The sequence below is a fragment of the Maniola hyperantus genome, chromosome 5 (genome assembly GCF_902806685.2).
Source record: "Maniola hyperantus chromosome 5, iAphHyp1.2, whole genome shotgun sequence".
Classification (NCBI taxonomy): domain Eukaryota; kingdom Metazoa; phylum Arthropoda; class Insecta; order Lepidoptera; family Nymphalidae; genus Maniola; species Maniola hyperantus.
In genome coordinates this window covers 12,608,576-12,620,959 of record NC_048540.1, presented here as the reverse complement: position 1 = coordinate 12,620,959, position 12,384 = coordinate 12,608,576, and positions in this window count along the sequence as shown.

Genomic DNA, 12,384 nt, shown 5'->3' with positions numbered 1-12,384 from the left:
TTCAGAGGATTGAGGGCAACTCTCTGAAGACAAATATGTTGATATAATAATGTTGAAATTATGATCTCTACATTTAGGATATTATCCTTTAGATAAATTTCTAAAATAGCTTTTTCTATAAATACATTTGTGGGTCAGATCAGGGCTCAGGCCGTTTATTAGTGTCCACAATTCAGTGGCATATCGAAGTGAGAACGAGAACTGCACACTTTCGTCTTCATTAAGGTATTACATAAGTATATATTTGTAGTATTAGAAAGTAATATTACATGCTACTGCTACTGCAACAAAAATGAGAACGACATGAGTTTTCTGTTGGATGTGGAACACAAAAGCGGCGACCTTGCGGAAAGCTTAGACCTTGCCCTGCATTGGCACAGAAACAAAAGTCACACAAAGATGCTGATTATAATGACGGTACATACCTACTCCTTACCCACAGGGTACTGGTATGTAATAGAAAATTATGCACAAAATGTATAAAAGCATTTGGGCTGATTTTTGGCATGCAGTTAGTTATTATGACGTAGATGTCCGCTAAGAAAGAATTTTTGAAAATTCAACGCCTGAAGGCGTAAAAAAGGGGTTTGAAATTTGTGTAGTCCACGCAGACGAATTAGCTAGCAGGTACCTTTATAAAAAGAAAAGTTCAGACTCCTGCAATCAGTCATAATATACGTCCAGCCTAAGACCTTAGACCCAGAAAGCTGAAATTTTGGACAAAGTTTGTCATAATAACATAGACGATGAAAGAAGCCGAATTTTTTGAAATTCCCACGGGAGTAAAGACGCCAGCTGTCGCTAGTTTCCTAATATTTTGTACTCGTTTAATACACCGAACACCGGCGAACGCAGTCTATTCATTTTCTTCGACTGAATCAATATTTTTCACCAATAACAAACTCAAAATTGAAATGTTACCTACCATCTAAATATACCTACCAAAGGAATAAAATATTCACCCAGAAATAAATTGAAAAGACTTATTTGATATGAGCTAAAACTACTCCTACATTATTATTTTTTTTAGTTTTCACTGTGCTGGAATAATTTAGAACATAATTCACTTGAATCTGGGGTATCACACTACCCAGGCCACAAAAGATTTGTAAAGTAGAACTTAAGAGCACTTTCCCTAATTTGTGTTTGGTAGTTTTTTACTACAATTTTATACGAAATTTTACACGAAAAATACTTTATATGCCTATATATTTTAAGATTCTGTGTATTGCGTGTAAGTACTATCTAACACACCTAGTTTCTCCTTTCACCAAAGGTTGCCTGGTGTAGATTGTTTTTAGTTTTTAGATTCTTTGTTTTTTGTCTTGTTTATCTCATGTTTTGTGTGCAATGAATTATTTCTATCTATCTATCTGTCTATCTATATTCAAAACCTACTCGTAAGCAATATAATTATTGGAGTTATTATAAAGCTCAATATACTCGGCTAAATTCTCTCAGTATTTAGTTTTGTTGAGATGTGTGCTCTAAGTAACGTAGAAAGGAAGAACGAAAAATCGATACAAATCTACTTGCCTGAGTTAAATTTTGTGTTGATTGATTCAAAACTTACAAATAGCCTAGCTCTATGATTCAATAGGGCTTTATTATAGGGAAGAAAAATTTAAAATGGAAAACAGGAAGCTCTGTCAACTGCAGCGCGCAGTTTATTCACGGATAAGCGGTCCCACTTTGTTGGACGTCGCCGCAAGATGCAGGTAAACTACCAGTAAACTACAGTCATTTATTATGTCACAAGTTGCTAAAATATTGCGCTTAACTCATATGGAATATTCTATGAGCGGAGCATCTACGAAGCGCGATTCAGTAAAATAGGCAGGTAGATAAGACAAAATGTATCTCCATGCGTCACCTACCTCTTTACAGTACGCAGTAGAAAGTAATGTACATCGACCTTTAGAGGGAGATAGCGGATTTGTAGAGAATTGTCTCTGTCGTTGAGACCGACAAAACGTCATATAGGTTTGAGTGACGGAGACAATGTTTTACAAAGCCGAAATGCCATTCTAAAGGCCGATGTACATTACTTTCTGCCGCGTACTGTACTACGAGATGTGACCATAAACCACTATTAAAACAAGTAAGTAGGTACACTGGACTTGATTGCCGACCTTTTATTGAAGCAACTTGATGTTCGCGATTCTGGCGATGATGGCAACAGTGAGTGTCATCATACAACTCGAAAATAATGAGAAATTTGTCAGCGTATTAACATCAAGACAATTTCACTAGTGTTAATTTTAATTCCTGGTACGCTTTATTTGTGCTATAAGACCTACCTACCTGCCAAATTTCATGATTTTAGGTCAACGGGAAGTACCCTATAGGTTTTCTTGACAGACAGACTACTATAAGGGTACTTTTTCTTTTGAGTTACGGAACCCTAAAAGTGACTTTTTAAATTTCAAATAAAATAATTCATCTAATCTATAAGAAATGGTCTTAATATTATCACATTATTTAGCAGTTCCTGGTCAGCGCATCAATAAATAAATTAGATTGAAAACACCTTCATATACACCCCATAAGCTAGGTAATAACAACATCCCTTGTTGCTCATAGCGACCATCACCCGCACTCGTTTGTAGATAACAGTTAGCTATTCCAGCATTAACTTGCACGGCCACATTGGGAAAACACTTTTGTGACTCTCGAGATTACGGCTTATGCACATACTAACTACTCCTTGTCGTCAAGGATAACTATTACACTTCTGTAGATTATTTATATGTTATCGATAAGCCGTGATAGCCTAGTGGTTAAGATGTCCGCCTCCTACTCAGGAGGTCGACCTCGGGGATGCAACTCTAACTTTTCGAAGTTATGCTTTTTAAGCAATTAAATGTCACTTGTTTTAACAGTGAAGAAAATATCGTGAGGAAACCTGCATGCTTGATTCTTCATAATCTTCTCAAAGCTGTTGAAGTCTGTTAATTCCCACTTGGCCAGCGTGGCCTATGACCTAATTTCTTCTCATTCTGATAGTAGAACCGTCTCAATAGTAGGCTGGTAATACTGGTACAAAGCCAAAGTACTACAGCTGCGGCCTGAGAGATCCTCTTAAAACCAATATTTTTTTAGTAGGAAAATTAAGACGGTTTCTATCTGCAACATTCAACAGAATAGCGTTAAGGCTGACTAAGCTTAAACAAAGTCTTAGTTCATTAAAGTTTTACGTTGATTGCTTGGCTGCGCTTTCCCAGATCTTATCGGCCTTATAGCGTGGGTCTGTTAAGCGACTATGGCGGGTTATAAAGTTAGCTATTAGCTTCATGGCCAAGGATAAATGTGGGGTAGATCAAAAAGAAAGTCGGAATAAGATCAGCGTATAGGGAGTTGAAAGAGGGTACCAAAAGGTGGAAAAGCTTATACTGACAAGTGTAACTCTTTAATTAAAATAAAAGAAGACTCGCTTTTCCCGGTGACTTCATCAGCGTGGATTGAGGTTTTTAAAAATCCCTTTGGAATTTCTAAAATCCATTCACTCTCTATTGCTAGTGAATCTAGATAATATAGGTATTACCATGGTATTATATTGTCAACAACCGGTGGGCCGCGAAAAACATTTTTTTTACTTAATGGAAACTATAGTACCTATTATTTAAACTCACTATTCCTTGTTTTTAGAAAATTCAAATGATGTGGAAGCAACACAGTGTGGAAGAGTCATGCATGCTCTACGAAGCATGCTTGCCAACTATGTTGTATCTGTGTGGGTCGCAACTTATCCGGAAAGTCGATTGAAAATGTTTTTTTAAGACATTGTTGTTGTTTGTTAACCTATTTCAGAAATCTTGGCAAAAATAACCTATTTTATTAAATAAAAATAACATATTTCTGAATTTAGAAGTCGAATCCCAGATTTTTTGCGAAAAACAAATTACACACCAAAGAGTTCCGTTCTAAACTTTGGTAAAGTCGAAAAAACTATGCAACTGTTACAATAGAAATTAGCATGACGCGTAGACTTATATACACATTACATCGTATTATATAACGATAGCATAACGTTATGATGTCTGTATAAAACATGATATTTTAATAGGAGGGAGATCCATTATGTTCAGCATTCATAAATAGATACTGATAGAAAAAAGTATGAAATATGAATTCAAAAGAAAATTATGAAAAAATATGTAAAAGAGTCCAAACACTTTTCTTGGCTGATGATAGGAACGTGATTTGACATAAAATGTTGTTTGGCGTGCTTGATCTTAAAAACATCGTCAGAAAAACCGGGGCCGAAGTTTATAAATTATGATGATAGTTCAAAACGGAGGCCTTTGTACAGAATGTGAAAATTCGGGGCGAAGTGGAGTTTACTGAATTTATTTTAAAGTTTATTGTTTGTTTTTGACTTTTAGCCACGGCAAGGTCACTTTATTGTGATAAATATCTAAAAAAATCTTTCCACAGCGTCGCAATGCGACTGGTAATTTAACGCAATTCACTCATAATTCTTCAATTTCTCGGCCTGCTTATGATCTTGCTGCTATGAGTAGTACCGACCGTGGCTCACACACACACATACACACACACACACATACATACGCAGCTATTTACCTACCTTTGTTTTAAGAACTAAAACCCTTTGAAGCTATGAAATACTTACTATGTGCTTAGGCACACTTATCTATATGTACAACAAAGTTATAGTCAACCGATAGAGTTAAAAAATTTCGTTTAGATAACCAGTTCTTAATCTGACTACAGATTTGTAATCCATACTAATATTATAAATGCGAAAGTGTGTCTGTCTGTCTGTCTATCTGCTAGCCTTTCACGGCCCATCCATTCAACCGATTTTGACGAAATTTGGTACAGCGATAGCTTGCATCCCGGGGAAGGACATAGGCTACTTTGTATCCCGGAAAATCAAAGAGTTCCCGCGGGATTTTCAAAAACCTAAATCCACGCGGACGAAGTCGCGGGCATCAGCTAGTTAACAATAAGCACTTAACACATTGTATCCACTGTACAAGATCAGCAAGTAGGTACAACAAATGATTGAAAAATAAACGATTTATTTATTCTACTTTGAGGTTTAGGGTAAGTTAGTTTTTATATGCGTTACAACGGATTACGGAACTCTAAGCATGAATGCTCAGACAAGCACTTTGCCAGATTTTAATATAATACACTCATATTCCTCTCAATTAGCAATTATTCCACCTAATATAGCCAATATACGAGTATAATATATCTAACACATTTTCCAGCAAGAAACAAGCCTTGTATTTTCTTTAAATCAGTCCTGTGCAACAAGAAACTACCCAACAAATAGATACAATTCCTTTAAAACTTCCTTAAAAGCTAAATACGTTTCTTAGCTGGACCACTGTAATGGGACATTGAAATTTATAGCAGCCTAGACTGTGGGAAACAATTGCACGGATTTAGACCAATCTTATTGAAAAAAGATTCGGAACATTTCTACTTTTTCTTTTAGCAAGTTAGCCCTTAAATGCGATCTCGTCTGGTGGTAAGTGACGATGCAGTCTCAGCCAAAATTGATAATAGTCAATCTACCTATATAATCTGGTGATAAGTAAATACCTAACTTAACAACATTTCATTTTTTGGCTATACAATTTTAGACAAACTCTAACGTTTCTATGTAACTTATCGACAGATTATAATTTAATGGCGGCGTTAATTAATTTAAATGTTATAATTAACTAGATGATACCCGCGACTTCGTCCAGTCAGACTGATATTACCAATTTTCACACTAATCATGTCAATGTTGGTGCAAACCAAATTGGTACATCTGTTAACATCATCATCATATCAACTTGCTGATGTCCAATGCCAAGTTGGCACTCCTGCCAACACACCCTGCCCTGCTTTCCTCGTCCTATCTCTTCCCACTTAAAGATAACTATATGATGCCCGCGACTTCGTCCGCGTGGTTTTAGAATTATTTGAATTCCCGTGGGAACTCTTTGATTTTCCGGGATGAAAAGTCTGTCCTTCCCCGGGATGTAAGCTGACTTTGTACCAAATTTCATCAAAATCGGTTAAACTGTTGGGGCTGTGAAAAGCTAGCAGACAGACAGACACACTTTCGCATAATTAGAAGCTGAAATATAGCTATATTGATACAATTCACAATATTATTCGAAAAGACAAGAATTCCTACAAACCTACTTAAAGTACGCAAAGGGTGTTCAAAGGTCACTCCAAAAATTTTTTTTGTGGTAGGGGTCATGACACTCTCCAATGAAAATAACGACTTACTGAAAGAGAAGCTATATTTCGTATTGATACAATTCACAATATTATTCGAAAAGACAAGAATTCCTACAAACCTACTTAAGTACTCAAAGGGTGTTCAAAAAGGTCACTCCAGCAAAGTTCGGTCTTCAAATAAATACAAACAAAACAAACATAAACGTTCAAAAGGTCCTTTGCGTCTTTTACCTTCGTAATAGTGGCACTAAACTTTATGTTGGCGTCGCAACAAATGACCAAACAAACTAAGAGAAGTAATTCCTTTAAAACTTCCCAGACTAAAACTAGATACATTTTCTCAGTTGGACCACTTTAATGGCATGTTGAAATGTTTATGGCGGCCGTTCCGCGTCCAGCGAAAAACAAATCTCCGATCTCGGTAAATCTAATCCGGAAAGATTTATTTATTGATAAGGCCACTACAGCGCGTGGAAACTAAATACATAAAGAAATCATTTGTTTCGAGAACTTTGTGAACTGCTATTGAATGAGTCGGGTATTATTTAACAAGTAATGATTTCTTTTTAAACATAAATTACCTACCCAAAACGGGCGATTTAACGGTGTGATGTATGTTACCGTGCAGAATAACTAATCAAAGTTAAGAAATCTGCTACTTTACATAAAGTTTCGCTCTCTTACGTATTGAAATGCATGTTATATTACCTGTCATGAAACCAAAATGAAAGAAAAAACGTAAAGACCTAATCGTACTTGTCGTCAAACAAATTACGACAATTTGAACTTGAAATTACTTGTAAACTTTATTAAAAGTTATAAACATATTATTGTCTAAGCATCTCTTACTAACATATATATAACATAATAACAAGACTAATTGCGTGTCTGCTACAGAACCTTTTACGATTATAATACTTAAACAAGGAAAAAGAGTTGTTAAATTGTTAAAAAAGAAAACGAATTCCATTAGTCGAATTATTGCGGCGTCCCTCTAGCTTGCCAATTTAACTATGGCGACGTTTTCGACTGAGTTTTTCTTAAGAAAATGACGAAGCTTTCAAATTAATGGAAAATGATTATATTTTCCTTATATTAAATTTTATTTATTCAATTTGTTGAAATTCAAAATGTGAAATAAAACGAATAGAATTCAATAAAATAGAAAACTGTTACTTTACGAGGGTTGTATTAAACATACTGACAACTTGTACACTTGTACTGTAACAATTTTCTATGCATATTTCAAAATTACTTCTCTAAAACCATCCAAAACAAACTCATTTATTTATTCATCTTCATTACGTAAGTGGTATTGTTTTTAGTAGGAATCTAATCAGCTTGGATAGTGTAAAAATTTTCACTAAACTTCGTTTCTTTTCTCTATCGTGTATGTACGTAGGTACAAAAGACGCGTTTTACTCATTGATTTTTTTTCCTTTAACAAAATATACTTAGCACCATGCATTTCGACTCTATACATCTACAAAATAAATATGTTTTTAATTAAAATTAATCTAGTTGCGTATATGCATTTCTAGAACAAAACAAGAAGTAAATAATTTTACCTAACTTTGAGTACAAAGTAACGTTAGACAGTCTTGAATAAATAGTAAATGAACACGAGGATACAAATGTTGAATACTACAGAAGTAGGTACTACACAGTATTTAGAACATTTCTGCAACTTTGTATGAGATTAATACGGGTAAGTACTGCATACAAACGTGGCGTGGCGTCATGTAAGCATTCTTAAACACTTCAGCCGTGAAACGGCTGGAAATAAAGTTTATGGCCTTGCACGTATGAAGTAGTGCTTGTAAAATCTTGATGACTGTTCAAATGAATTTTGCACTTTTGGTACTTAGTAAAGGTAATTTGACAATTTAATGATTGTGATAACTTCTTGTTGTAGTGTGTTGTTGTGTGATACTACTTGTGATAACTTCTGAACTGTGGACTTGAGATGGTCACTCATAAATCACCAAATTTATTACCGTGTGATACACGATTCTATGGCGTTCTCAAAACTAAGGCAATAAATCTAAAACAAAGAAAGAAAAATAAAAAGGCGACCATAAATTTTAAATACAGCAAAAACAAATTATCGAGAGTAGAGAGTGCGTTTGTTAATAAAGACGTCAAGAAATGCGTGAGTTATTTTAAAATTTCTGGCTAAACACGGCAAAAACTAATACTTAATGGCAATCATATGTCTAGGGACAAATAACAGGCGACAAGTATCTGCGAACAAATGTGGACAGATTTTTGGAGGTGGGGCCTGGAACGCAATTTTGTTTTCGGCCAATAGGGTAATTTTGTGCGCAAGAGGAGACCAACCAGAGTACCGTACTCCCCTGTGTGTTTTTGGTTTTCAGAGAACTGTGGGCGTGACGAGACACGACCACGGGGACCTTTAAGCAGAACTGGAAAAAGAACGGACGGGCAGTCAAGGCAGGATTTCGGCTCGGGTCGGAAGTACAAATCCCAGCGCGAACCTCGCGACCTCGTCCATTCGAGATATTTTGAGCTTCCTTTGCAAAATTGGAGTGTAGATTAAAATTATAGTATAGTGTATTTGTTAAAATTTGTCCTGAGAAATAAGATAAGGTTATAGAGACAGTGTGTTCGAGCCAGCGGCGGTTTAATGGTGAAGTACCCAGATTATTGTATTTAGTGTAAATTTTGAAAGTAGTTCCACAACTTTTAAGCTTATAAAATTGATTAGCCGGTATACCTAGAAGAAATAGATCTAGAAAATAATCTAGAAGACCAATATCATGCTAGACGTAGACAATGGTCTCAACCCTGGGCTTGGATGGAGTGGACCACGGGTTTAGCGTGTGAAAATTTCATATTATACCTAATCACCGCATTGTGTATGCATAGTCGCGAGAAGTGGGGGCGTATTGTGAACCTCGCGAGTAGGTTTAAATTTGAAAGAAGATACCGAAGGTGGTTTTAACCGGACAAGTTGTGTAACTAGGTTCAGATGTATTTAGAATAAATACTTGTGCTAGATTATGTATATAACCGTGTGTACAGTGTGTCTTTAACTCTAATTCGTTTTTAGGAATAAAATTTAAGAAATCTCTCTTAAATTTTATGACATATTATGTGTGTAATTGATTGTGAAATAAACTGCGCGGCCGTAAGGGTTTTTAAAGTTTAAATGTTCGTTTTTCCCTTCTAAATAGATTGGCCTAGGAAGCGAACATTTGGCGGATTTTAAATGTAACAAACACATTTAAAACTCCGTCTAAATCACAATAACAGTTTCTTTTTTTTCTAAAAATACTCAATTGTGAGAGTAAATAAACAACTTATTTACCAGAAATAAAAGCATTTGAGTATAAATATCATCTTTTATTTGTCACATCTTACTTTCTTTAGACATTTAATAATGGAGCTCAAATTCATTTTAGAGGTAAAACGATCGAACTGTGTGTGTTCAAAAATGCCGTAGATACATGGTTCCATGTGTCGGACTCCAATATTAAATCTCTCATATTACCTATATCACGACTCTTACTATTAAGTAAAGTTCAGGCTAGTTTTTTTTCAGCAGTACACCGAATTCACAATAATAGCTCTTACCTAGCAATAAATAAGAAATAGAATAAAGTTGGCAGACTAACGCAGTCAGATGGAACGCCTCTTGTCAAAAATACACATTGACTTGTTAAGCAAAATCACACAAATATTTTGGATCATGTGGTGTGTTTTGAACTATCAGCTACCACGATACCATCACCATCATCATGAGCAACCCTCGCCGGCTCACTACTGAGCGCGGGCTCCATAGAGAACTCTCAGGTTGCGGTTTACCTCACGATGCTTTCTTTCTACGACGAACCAAGTGATATTTAATTAATTTGAATATACACAACTACGACTACTAAAGGGTTATCTTTCGGGTTCGAATCCCCGACCCTCGAGTGGAAAGCAGGCGAGTCAAAACTGGGTCAGTGCGACTTACAACCAGCACACAGCGCAAGCAGATTGTATGAACGAGTAACGGGGCCGTTGGTGAACAGTAGAACAGGTACAGACCTTTTTTTTGTGTGTCATCGTTACGCCGCATTCCGAGAGCTATAGGACGGCGTTACATACCGGCCTAAACCGCGGGACACTGAAAGTATTAATGTGTGAGAACTATTAGTTTGATATCCTTGACCTATAAGGTCGGATTTAATGTAAAAAGGCACACGGTCGATATGACGGCGTCCTGGCGGCAAAGCCTCGGCACACCAAAACACGCCATGTCTTACAGCTTCGACCTCTCGACACCTAAGTTGGCCAACTTAGACATAACTGAACGAATATATATATATATACAAAATTATACCATGGTAAGGGGCGAGCTTTTAGCTCAAGAAAAGAACCTTGTCTTCCACGACAGGCTACCAAACGCTTCGTAGCGAATAACAGGGAGGTCGGCTGTGCCCCACATAACAATGTTGAAAGGCTGGTATCCAGCGCAGGGTCCCCCGTGCTAGTAGAGGCTTTGGTCAGTAGAACGATGGCCTTATTGGCAAATACATGTACCAACCGACCCCTCATCCAAGCCAGAACGCATAACCTAGCTGTTTTTTTTTTTTCCTCCTCAGGATTTTCATCCGAGAGAGTTGAATGAGTCAAAATAGTAGATCTCTGAAATAAAATTCATCATCTAACCGCGAAAATCTGGAAGTTTGATTGGCAAGGTCTACATGTCCGTCCGACGAATTGTGCCTGCCATGTACTTGGCCATACCTAAGATAACATATGACTCCGAATACAAATAGTGTCCCAAAGTTTAGCCGATTTACTTGTTTTTGAATTTCCTCATTATAGCCCATCATCGAAAGAAGCAGAGACGATCACCGTACCATCACAGACTCTGATAGTTGGACTCATCCAGAGCACAAGTTCAAAGCATATATTAGGAGAGATCTCCCTGAGAGACGAAATTCATAACGAGGAAATTCCGTAAGAGAAAAAATAGTGATCGACACAGCCCAACGGATTAGCAAGCTGAAATGGCACTGGCTATGTCTGTCGCAGAATTGAAGCCATGAGCAAAGATTCAATTCAGTCGTTTGTCGCAAAGTTACGAATTCAGACTTTGCTTAATTTTCCTAAGAACTATAATACAGTTCCACTTCTTTAGAAGTCAAATAAAGTAAAACAGTAAAGTTCTGTGCTCTGACTGTTTAAACTTACGAGACAATCGTGGTCATTTTATTTAAGTCCAATTTTATGTATTATTTTATCTTTACTAATATAAAATGGAAAATTACAAACATATTAATAGGTATGTATAACAAATCCTTAAAACCTTGGCAAAGCTGTAAGATACAAACATTTATTATTATGTGTTGTAAGTAATTGTAGTAACATTATTAATTAATGAAGTAGACATTTGAATAGCTTATCTCTAATATTGACATTTCTTCCAGCTTCCCTAGACTGTGAGTAAGTTATCTTCTATCAGATACTACCTATAGATTAAAGATCTAGAAAACACAGGTATTTGTCATTATAATTACCGTCTTTGGGTGCTTTTGTCTCATTTTTAAAGTAGGACAAGGCCATTTTCCCAAACACTCGCGTCGTTCTATTTTAGTTGTTTTTCACAAAAACGTGCCACGTTAAAAATAGGTAAAGCTCTTAAATCGTACCTATACCTTACTGGAATTATACTCTAGGGTCAATCCAAACACGATAGTTTTAGCGTCAGCCACCGATGTTGCGATTGCAACAATTTTGCAGAATGGTTTGGCGACTAAATCCGATAGATCGCAATATCTAAATCGCTCATTGTAGTGACCAATGCTGCATTGCGTTTTAGTTATTGTTGAGCGTGATATACCTACTTACATAACAAAAGTTCACTAAATCTCTGAGTCCACACAAGATCAATAAAAGTTGAGTTCCAATCAGCATACGAAAAATAAAATCAAATTAAAAGTCAATTTAAAAGCCAGGACCTAGGTAAGGGCTAAACATAATAGTAAAAAGGGCCTACTAAATATTAAAAATATTTTTATATAATATTAAAGAAATAAGGGCTTACTGAGGAGTAAAAAATAAGATGGTCATCTAGGAGTTACTATTAGAAAATAGGTAATAATATGAAAACCTAACATTAAGTAGATAATAATAGACCCATTTTTCAGTCAATAAATA